We start from the raw sequence: 10,116 nt of genomic DNA, 5'->3' as shown, positions 1-10,116 counted from the left end.
TTTAAATTAAAATACGACAAATAAGAAAGAACTGGGGAGTAGTATGTAGTAGTGTGTTGGGGTGTCACATTCGGGATTCGAGGGCACCGGGACCTGAGCGTGAACATAATCACCACGTGTACTAGGACCAAGTTAAATAACCAATCACCATGGTACAGAAATGAATGTCTCAATCATTAATATATAACGGAGTTATGTACAAAATAGTTAAATAATTACATCATACAAAGACAACGATCCATCAACCAAAGTTGACTGGGAGACGACGCATAGACCTCTCACGAACACATAGCGCCATCCTTCATGCGTATTATCCTGGGGTACCTGTTTTTGATCTGTGAGGGGGTGTGAGACACCAAGGGTGAGCTCACATACGTTCATCGCTCAACAAGTTGTGAGGAATAATGTGCATGAACTCACTAAAATAGAAAGTTAAAGCTGAGTATTGCTTTTAAAGTTGGTCAGGTTTTATTAGCAGTGGTACTCGAACTTAGTACGTTGTGTTATTTGCATCTCTAAACTCAGAACTTGGTCAGTCCAACAGATTTGGTCAAATCAGACATCTTCTATTTTTCATTTTATGTGATTTTTGCGTTGCTTAATTAAAGAAATAATTTATGCATTTATAATGTACGTTTCTTATTTGTATGCGTTACATCACATACTAAACCGTTTTGTTTGCTCAACTACAGAAATATTTTAAGCATTTTTGGGATGTTTCTTTTAGATTTGTGTGGGTTTACGTGACATAATAAAATATATAGGCTTGCTTAACTATACAAATATTTTTTATATCTACGACATGTCTTCTTCGTATGTACTCCCTCTATATTAAAACAGTAGTCGTTTTGACTCTAAATTTTTATGTCCATATTTATATGAATGATTATGGTACACATACGTAGAATATATATATTAATTATTATACTAGTTGGCTAAAAAATAAAACGAATTTTAGTTTGGGACCGAGTGAATATGAGTACGGCCACTGCGTGAATGTTTGGTTCACTATCTTAGTTGACATACTTTGCCTAACTTTTTTGTCTAAAGTTAGTTATTCAATTCGAACGACTAACCTTAGACAAAGGGTGACACATTTAGCCACAAACCATGTGGCCGTTTTTCTTTTTTTTATTTAATCTAGTTTGTTCTTCTTATTTTTATTTCCTTGTTTCTATTTAATTTTTTTGTTTTCTGTGAATTTTATTCTTTTAATATTTTTATTATCTTTTTTAACTATTGTTAATTATTTTCTGTATTTCATTTTCTTTATCTGCGTACATACTACTCGTGTCCTACCGTGTGTACGGGACACGTGGGTGATGGTACAGTAGCTAGCAGGTAGACTTGTACGTGTCGCGATCGTCGATGGACGACGTACGACACGAGCCTCGCTCGCCGGCGGCATTAATACCACTAGCTGCGTAGCGTTGGGGAGGTTGGCATGCATGCACTTGGCAGCACGCCGTCCACCGACAGCAATACAGTACTGTATCTGTATGGCGTCCGCGTGGGCGAAATGCATGTGTCCATACATGCCTCTCCCTCCTTGTGTATATGCATATCGAATACTCCCTCTATTCATAAATATATTACACTATTAATATTTTTTAAAAAACTTTAATCACTTATCTTATTCAAAAAATAATGAGTTATTATTTATTTTATTGTGATTTGTTTTTATCATTTAAGGTGGTAGTCTGTGTTTGACTTAAAATTTACATTTTTAAATAAATATTTTGAATAAAAACGAGTGATCAAAGTTTTTTAAAAAAAGTCAACGATACCATACCATATATTTATATATTTATGAATGAAGGTATTAATATACTCATACGTCGACTATTTGCTATCTTCACCGGTTCTCAATATCATCATTTACTTCTTCACTGTCCTCTAAAAGATTCCATCATTCTAAATCTTAGCTCCATGTAATGGCTCCCTCTAAATTCACCTCTATACACGGTACACCATATTCCTAATATACTTTAAATTATGTAGTTATCATAGTTTAAAATAATACGTACATATTAATTCTGTATTTAATTCATAGTCTACCATATTTAAAAGATTTAGGAAGAAATAGAGAAAACAATGTACATTTACGACTAGGAGGATCTATTCTAAACTTATGATGCTCTTTTGGGGGCAACCTCACCGCGGCTTTAAAATACCTCTAAAGTTTGAGGGATGCACTACGGGCTACGGATAGTATAACTCAATATATAACTTGCTGTGCGGTTATCTGTTCTAGGTCTACCCAGTGAAATAAAAATAAACCAATTAATTATTAATTTAGGTTAAACTAAACTATAGGCTATCCAAATCGAATAAATTTATAGATCTATATTATATGCACCAATTATAACTACGCACATGCACGCATGTATGGGCTCAAGCCGAGTAGACCAAGCCACGACATATATCTCACTGGATACAACATTGTTCCTGACATTCTTAGGCCACTAATATGTACCTAGCTAGGTTGAGGCAATATTGTTCTAGCTAGTCTCTGCTCACGAATGACGAGTGTTTTTTATTTACCACACCGTGAGGAGCTCAAATAACTGGTGTCATGAGTTTTCCCCATTTTGGGTTTATAATTTATAGACTTTTTCTTTCTTCCGAACATGGTGATGTAGGCACTCAAAAACATTGTTTTTGTTGGGCCCATTTTTTGTGTAGATTTGTTACGTCCCGTGGTGGGTCTCGAACGAGTTTTCACGTTTAGATCATTTTTATGAGCTATAGCTCAATAGTTACAAGTGTTTCCAAGGTCCTAGAACTTTCGAGTACTAGACATTTTTAGGGTAATATGATGTACCTTGGTCGAGACAATATTTTCTTGCTAGTTTTTTTCCTTATAAATAAAGTTTATTTAGATTTACTATTTCTGTGACTCTGTGAGTAGCTTAAATACCTCAGAGTCATGAGTTTATTCACTTGGGTTTGTGATTCTTTAGCCTTTTGTTTCTTTCAACATATGAAACATAACGATCTAGGCACTCAGAGGCATATTGTTTTTATCGTGTCAATTTTCTTGTGTAGATTTTTGATGCCAACTGGTCTCCGATCGATTTTCACGTTTTGACCATTTTACGGGAGCTATAGCTCATTGGTTTTTGGTGTTCTCGAGGTCCCAAAATTATTGGTTCCAAGTATTCTTAGGCCACTACTAAGGGCATGTGCAGTGGTGTTTAATGTGGAGTCTCTTAAGGTGTTTAAGGGGGTTATTTGCAAAAAAATCTTAGAGCCGTCTCTCCGTGAAGAGACGCCTCTGGCTCGTAAACCAAGTAGCAACAGACGCCTCACTTCCCACTGTACGAATTTATCGTCTGTTCTATCGATCTGATGCTATACAAATACATTTAATTCTGTATTTATTAATAGACTACGTTTATAGACACTCTATTGTACAATATAGTCTCTTAGTTGTCTCCTGTGCTTGGATAACCGTTTTGGTGTCTCTCCACTGTACATGCCCTAAGGTCACTAGGATGTGCCTAGTCTGAGACAATATTGTTCTGGATAGTTACTGCTCATAGGAATAAGTTTTTTTCTGGATTTACTACACTAATAATGAGGAGCTTATTTTTGTTTCGCTATTTTGGGTTTGTGTTTTCCTAGGGCTTTTGTTTCCTCCGGTATATCAAACATAATAATCTAGGCACAGAGACAGTTGTTGTTTTTATCGTGTATGTTTTATTATGTAGATTTTTTGATGTCCGGCCCGTGGTCTTACACCGATTTTCACATTTTGTGGGTCATAGCTTACTGGTTTTAGGTGTTATGTTGGCCTTGTTTTCTTGTGTAGATTTTTGATTTCCCATGGTTAATTTTTCAGACCGGTTTTCATGTTTCCACAAATTTTTGCGAACGATAGGTCACTAGTACGTATTAGGTGTTTGCGCTTTCATAGAACCATTGAGGGGGTGTTTGGGAGTAAAGTTTTTTCAAAGTTTTGGAAGAATACTACAGTATTCTTAAAAACTGTAGTATTATATACCAAAAGGTGTTTAGCAAGCCAGCTAAAATCTCTGTTTTCAAAACTAAAGTATTACAAATACTGCAGCTCTTTTGAAGTATTTTAAACTTAGGTTTATACCTCAGTTTTCTCTGTAAAACGCAGCGCGCGCATCTCTCCCGCATGCAAAAAAATACTTTGCTTCCAAACACCTCTATGTATTTATTACTGTAGTATTTTAAAATTGTAGTATTTTAAACTGTGGTATTGTCATGACTAAATTATACTGTAGTATTTCAAAAACCGTGGTTTCTAAAAACTTTGTTCCCAAACAGGGCCTGAGTCTCACCGTGTCTAGGATGAAGTAATATTGTTATAGCTAGTTTCTGCTCACAAACTAGTTTTTTTTTAAAAACAATTACTACACCAGCGAGGATATTAAATACGGTTATAAGTTTTCGTTATTTTAGGTTTGTGATTTAAGTTATTATTATTAAAAAAATTATCGATATCGATTTATTATTATATGTACGCGTACACTTGGACATGGGCGGCGTGGTGAGCGGAGTATGGGCGCGGTATCGTCCACTTTACGCGCACCAGTCCAAGCACGAGTACTAGAAGTGTGTACCACTGTGTACTAGGTAGATGGCTAGATGGAATGATGAAGGTACATACTCCTACTATACTCACTCTAATATACTATTAGTTGTCGTTTAGAATAACATCACGGTCTCTAAAATATAACTATGACTAATAATTTTTTTTAAAAATACAATTTTTTAATACATTTATACTATAAAAGTACATGTAAAGACTATAAAGACAAATTGATGCATATAAACATTATATTTGAAAACTATATAATAAAATAGTTATTTGTAATCAAAATTTTATAATTTTAATTTAAACCTTGTTCAAAACTACAACTACCGGACGAAATATATAGGATGGGCATCCCAAACCCAAATTATTGTATGGTACGTATGGAAAAAGAAGTGGTAGCACAGCACAAGAAATAAAGCAAGAGCAGAGGCCGGCCGGCATGGATCGATGTGTGGAACCACGATCGAGTCCCATGCATGCATGTGACAGCATATGCGTAATATATTATACACACTAGCTAGTTCGTTCAGGAACATGGACACGTGAAGATGTACCGAGGATACGTACGTACGTGCATGCATCGATCAGTCTCTTGTACGTTTCGGCACGTACGTATGCAGTGCAGTACAGTCAGTAGTATAGCAAGCAGCAGTGATGGATATAGATCTCGATCGATATGGATAGATATGTATGATGGCCGCTGTAGCTGTACGTTGGCACTTGTACACCTTTTCGTCACTGGTAGTTGCACGGGCATATGGGCTCACAACTTCACATACGTGGCTAGTTTGTTTGTTTTATTTTTTCGTTCTTTTCTTCTTTGGAAAAAAATGATTGACGTGTTTTTGGAGCGTCGGACACGGGAGGTTTGGCGTCCGTGGGCCGTGGCGTACGTGGTGGCTGCCTGGGCACACAGTCACACACACAGAGACAGTCACACGGTTAGAGTCACTACCGAGAACAAATTTTTTGCCGAGTGTCTCAAGGAAGCTTAAAAATACTCGGCGAAGAGTCAAGCACTCGCAAAAAGTTAAATTTTGGTAGTGGGTAACTATATATAATAGGGTGAGATATAAGTGGCTAGACTATACTAGATATCACATTAGATTTCTAATGTGGTGATGGAGAAGAAATAGAAATAGAGAGAACGGAAGCGTGAGCACTCACAGACTCCAAGATATAGATTGTGAGGGAAAGAGATAGCAAGTACTCCCTCTGTTCCATTAGATTTGTGGTGATGGACAAAAATTAGAAATTTGTTAGTTAATTAATAGGTTCGTGCAATACTTGATGTATGTGTTTTACATATGTGTCTATATTCATTTTCATCTATTTAAATGTAGACATAGAAAATAAGAGCTAAAACATTTATGCAGTAAAAAAAATAAATTAGCGTAAACATATCACCTGTGAGTTCTTTGTTATTGACTGCCAGAACATCCGACAGAGGTTGATGGAGTTGGGCACCTGGAATACGACACACAATGCATAACAAAATGAAGCATATGAATGGGGAGATTATGAAGTAGCAGAGTGTGCATAAAAATTACAGAGAACTCGAGCACCTTGGGAAGCAGGACAACGGTCGCCGAGCGTGTAGAAGAACAATGTGACGCGTGCGCGGAGGATTGTCAGCGGCGGGCGGCTCCAAGACACTGACAACGGCGGCACCGATTAGGGTTGAGGGCGAGTGGCGGCGGAGGACGGCGAATCGCCCTGGCGGGAGGGCAGCAAGGGGAATCGCCCTGGCGTCGCCTGAATAATCGCGGCGAGTCGGCCAGGAAGGTTGACTGCGCGGGGGTTAGGGTATAGAAATGTTTGACCGAGTGGGAAGTGGGGTAGTGGGCCAATTCCTAAATTTCGGGAACCTGGGTCGGCTGAAGTATTTACGCTAATTCTCTATTGTGTATAAACGGACGAATGGAATAGTGTAAACATGTGCTGACTAAGGAAGATATGGCTGATCACCTGGAAAGTGGGCCTAAGCCGCTATTTCTGGAACGAGGGCCCACGACTGTTTACTCTGTTTACGCTAAAAAGGGTTTACGTTTACGCTATATCAGTACGCTTGCATAAAACGTGATCGGACGTGGGTTTGCATATTTGATGGCTGGGGCTCTCCACAGTTATATAGAGCCCAGGGCTTCCATTAGTATCGGGAAGCCCCAGCCAATTAAACGGAACCGGGCAGACCGCAGGTTTGTTCGGCGGTTTATGGTCTGGTCGAACCACAGCGTAAATCATAAGCCAACAGATCGTAAACCCGTGTGTATTTTAGCGTAAAATGGTATACACGATAAAATCGCGAACCATAACTGAAGCCTCCCGAAAATATCGCCCAGCATGCACGTAAGCAGAAACGCGAGGCATAAATATGTACATACAATGGCGTAACTGGATACATATACTTCAGTAAATATAAATCTGTTTCAACAAACCGTGATAAATTCTCTCGAGTTGTTATCACCAGTCCGACAATATCTCCTGGCATGCAGGAACAAACTTTATAGAACGTAATTGACCGAACAAAATAGCGTAAACATTTTACACGGGATTGGTTAGCTCAGGGCATATAAAAAGGAACGTGGCGGCTGATTGTATTGCATTGTTTACAATGGCTGACAGCAGAGAAGAAGAAGCAGGCGATGATAGTTCTGTGTCATTGCACAGAGCTGCACCAGGTACATTTGCAATTGAATAATTACTTCAGTTCATAAAATAATTAGACAAATATGATGGCCGGCTTGCAGACACATGCAGTGGTCTACCAGCAGCGCCCACATCAAGAATTATATCTCCAAACTGTGGTGCGAGTCCACGGATAAATATAGTAACACCACCTGCAGAATTACGAGCGCCGGGGGTCAATGATGGCAATACAACAGTAATTGAAACAATGGTAGCAGCAAATCAAATGGTGCCTATGAGGACCATTAGTGATCATGAACAAGATACACCTAATATCCTCCGAAGTCATGTAAGTTATTTATCTTTGGTTATGTCTATTATACAATTTAAATAACATTAAGACTGTAACTAATATAAAATTAATTGTATTTATGATTATGTTAATTCACAGCCTGAAAGTATTGATCCAACCATGGTGCCTAGGATCGGTATGACATTTGGAAATGTCGATGAGGCATACAATTTTTACATTCGTTACGCATATGAGGTTGGTTTTCCACTTAAAAAGTATAGGGAGAGAGAACTGTAAGTGGTTAAATTGTTCAATGGAGGGTAGAAATACAGAAAGGTTAGCTAGTAATCCTAGAATCAGTAATACATCATCGAGGAGAACACAATGCAAGGCTGGTTTGAAACTAAAAAAATCTATGATGACTCAAAAGAAAATATTGTAGCCGTAAGAATCGATCTAGTCCACTTAGAACATAATCATGAATTCATTAAGAAGGATACTGTAAAGAAACACCTACAATGCAACAAGACTCATGATCCTGAGTACATGGAGTTTCTCAGTTCAATGCAGCAAAGCAGAATCCCGCAACACTGTATCATGGACTTCGTGTCTGAGATGCATGGTGATCCTGAAAACGTACCAATTACAGCAAAGGACATTGCTAATTTGTAAGAATCATTTTCTTTATGTATCTATTATATAAATTTTAAAATCCATTTCAAGTTAATGAGTAATAATTATAAATTTTTGTTGAAATATACAGGAAACAGGCAAAGCAACGAGAAAAGAATGTCAATGATGTGTCTAAGCTTTTGGCTTTTTTTCATTATGCAAAAGGGATAATCCACAATTTTTCTCTGATTTCCAGTTAGACAGCGAAGGAAAAATATTGAGTATTTTTTTGTCTCATGCTAGTCAGCAAGGAGAGTATGTTGATTTTGGGGATGCAGTTACCTTTGATACAACTCATAAGACTAATTTGTATGGAAAACCCCTAGGAATGTTTGTTGGTGCAAACCAACACCTACAATGCACAGTGTTTGGGTTCTCATTATTGGGAGATGAAACTGTTGAAACATTCGAGTGGGTATTTAATGCATTCAAGACATGCATGGGGACTGAAGGACCAAGAGTCATGTTGACAGGTATGATTTATGTAGATATAATAACTATAAACTCGAAGTACATGCAATATAAATTCAATATCTTATGCATATTTACAATGCATGTGAGTCTTGTTTTGTTATGTACCATACAATGTTTACATAAAAATATGCATATAATAATGTCAGACAATGAATATTTACAGATCAAGACCCTGCAATGCCAGTGGCATTACGTCGGGTCTTCCCAAACACAGTCCACAGGTTGTGTCTATGGCATGTGCAAAATAGGTACATGCCATTTCTAAATGAGTTGTATGCACGATATGCTGAAGCGGATTTTAAGACAAAATTCCAGTCTATAGTACATCATCCATTGACTGAAATAGAGTTTGAGGCTGCATGGAAATTGTTGATTGATGAATTCAACCTGCATGAAGATGGAACACTTAGAAAATTATATGCAATGCGTAAGGAATGGATACCTGTTTTTTTTCAAACATGACTATTGTGGGCTTATGGTGTCTACGCAACGTAGCGAGAGCATGAACAAACTCGCGAAGAGCGCTCATGTCGATTCAAACACCCCACTTCATGAGTTTGCTAAACAAATGTTGAAACTACTGCATAGCAGGAAGATGCAAGAAGGAAAGGAAACACTAGGATGTATGGTATGTAATATTATTTATGCATTATACTATTTAGTAGGCTCGCAAGACGTAACTAATTATTTTATATGCAGGGTCAAAAAGAAACCACAACTCTATATATGTTCGAAATTAGGGTTGCAAGGGCATACACCAGGGCTGTGATGAATAGATTCGAGGAGTCAATAAATACGCTACTGCATATAGGATAACACTTGATCCAGATGGAGGCGCAAATGATTGGTTGGTGCAGCATACGTCAAGATCGAAAAGAATCGTGTGGGGGCAACACCAATTCAAAGTGAATGCAGATGTAGAGGCAGGAAAGTTTAAATGTGAATGCAAACAGTGGGAACACACAAGTAAGCAAGAGTTAAGAAATAACGTCGTATTATTTATACGCTAATAATTAAAGCTGAATGTGAAATGTTGCACCCTTGTTTAAATGTAGGACTATTTTGTGTGCATCTAATCCGAACATTCATGCACATTCAGCTAGAGAGGATACCTAAGGAATACATTCTACAGCGTTACACATACTCAGCTAAGCAAGATGTGGTATTTTCAAGAGATGACAGGAAAATGAGTGGAAAAGATGGAGAAACAAAATCATATAGGCAAAAAATGTTGCTTAAAAAGGCAATGAAGGTAGTAAACCAAGCTAGTATGTCAAAGGCAGGGAGTGATAAGGCTTTGGACACAATGGATGAACTGTTGGAGATGCTTGGGCGTTTAGAGCCAAATATAGGATGTGAAGATGCTGGTGGTGCAACTACTGGAGAGGGCAACCATGTGGGTGTTCTTTTATATAAAATTGTTGAAAATTTTATTCAGAACTTAATTATTGCTAATTGTAAAAATTAAACGTTGCAGGGC

This window comes from Zea mays, chromosome 10 (genome assembly GCF_902167145.1).
Source record: "Zea mays cultivar B73 chromosome 10, Zm-B73-REFERENCE-NAM-5.0, whole genome shotgun sequence".
Taxonomy (NCBI): Eukaryota; Viridiplantae; Streptophyta; class Magnoliopsida; order Poales; family Poaceae; genus Zea; species Zea mays.
This window is presented reverse-complemented; position numbering follows the sequence as displayed.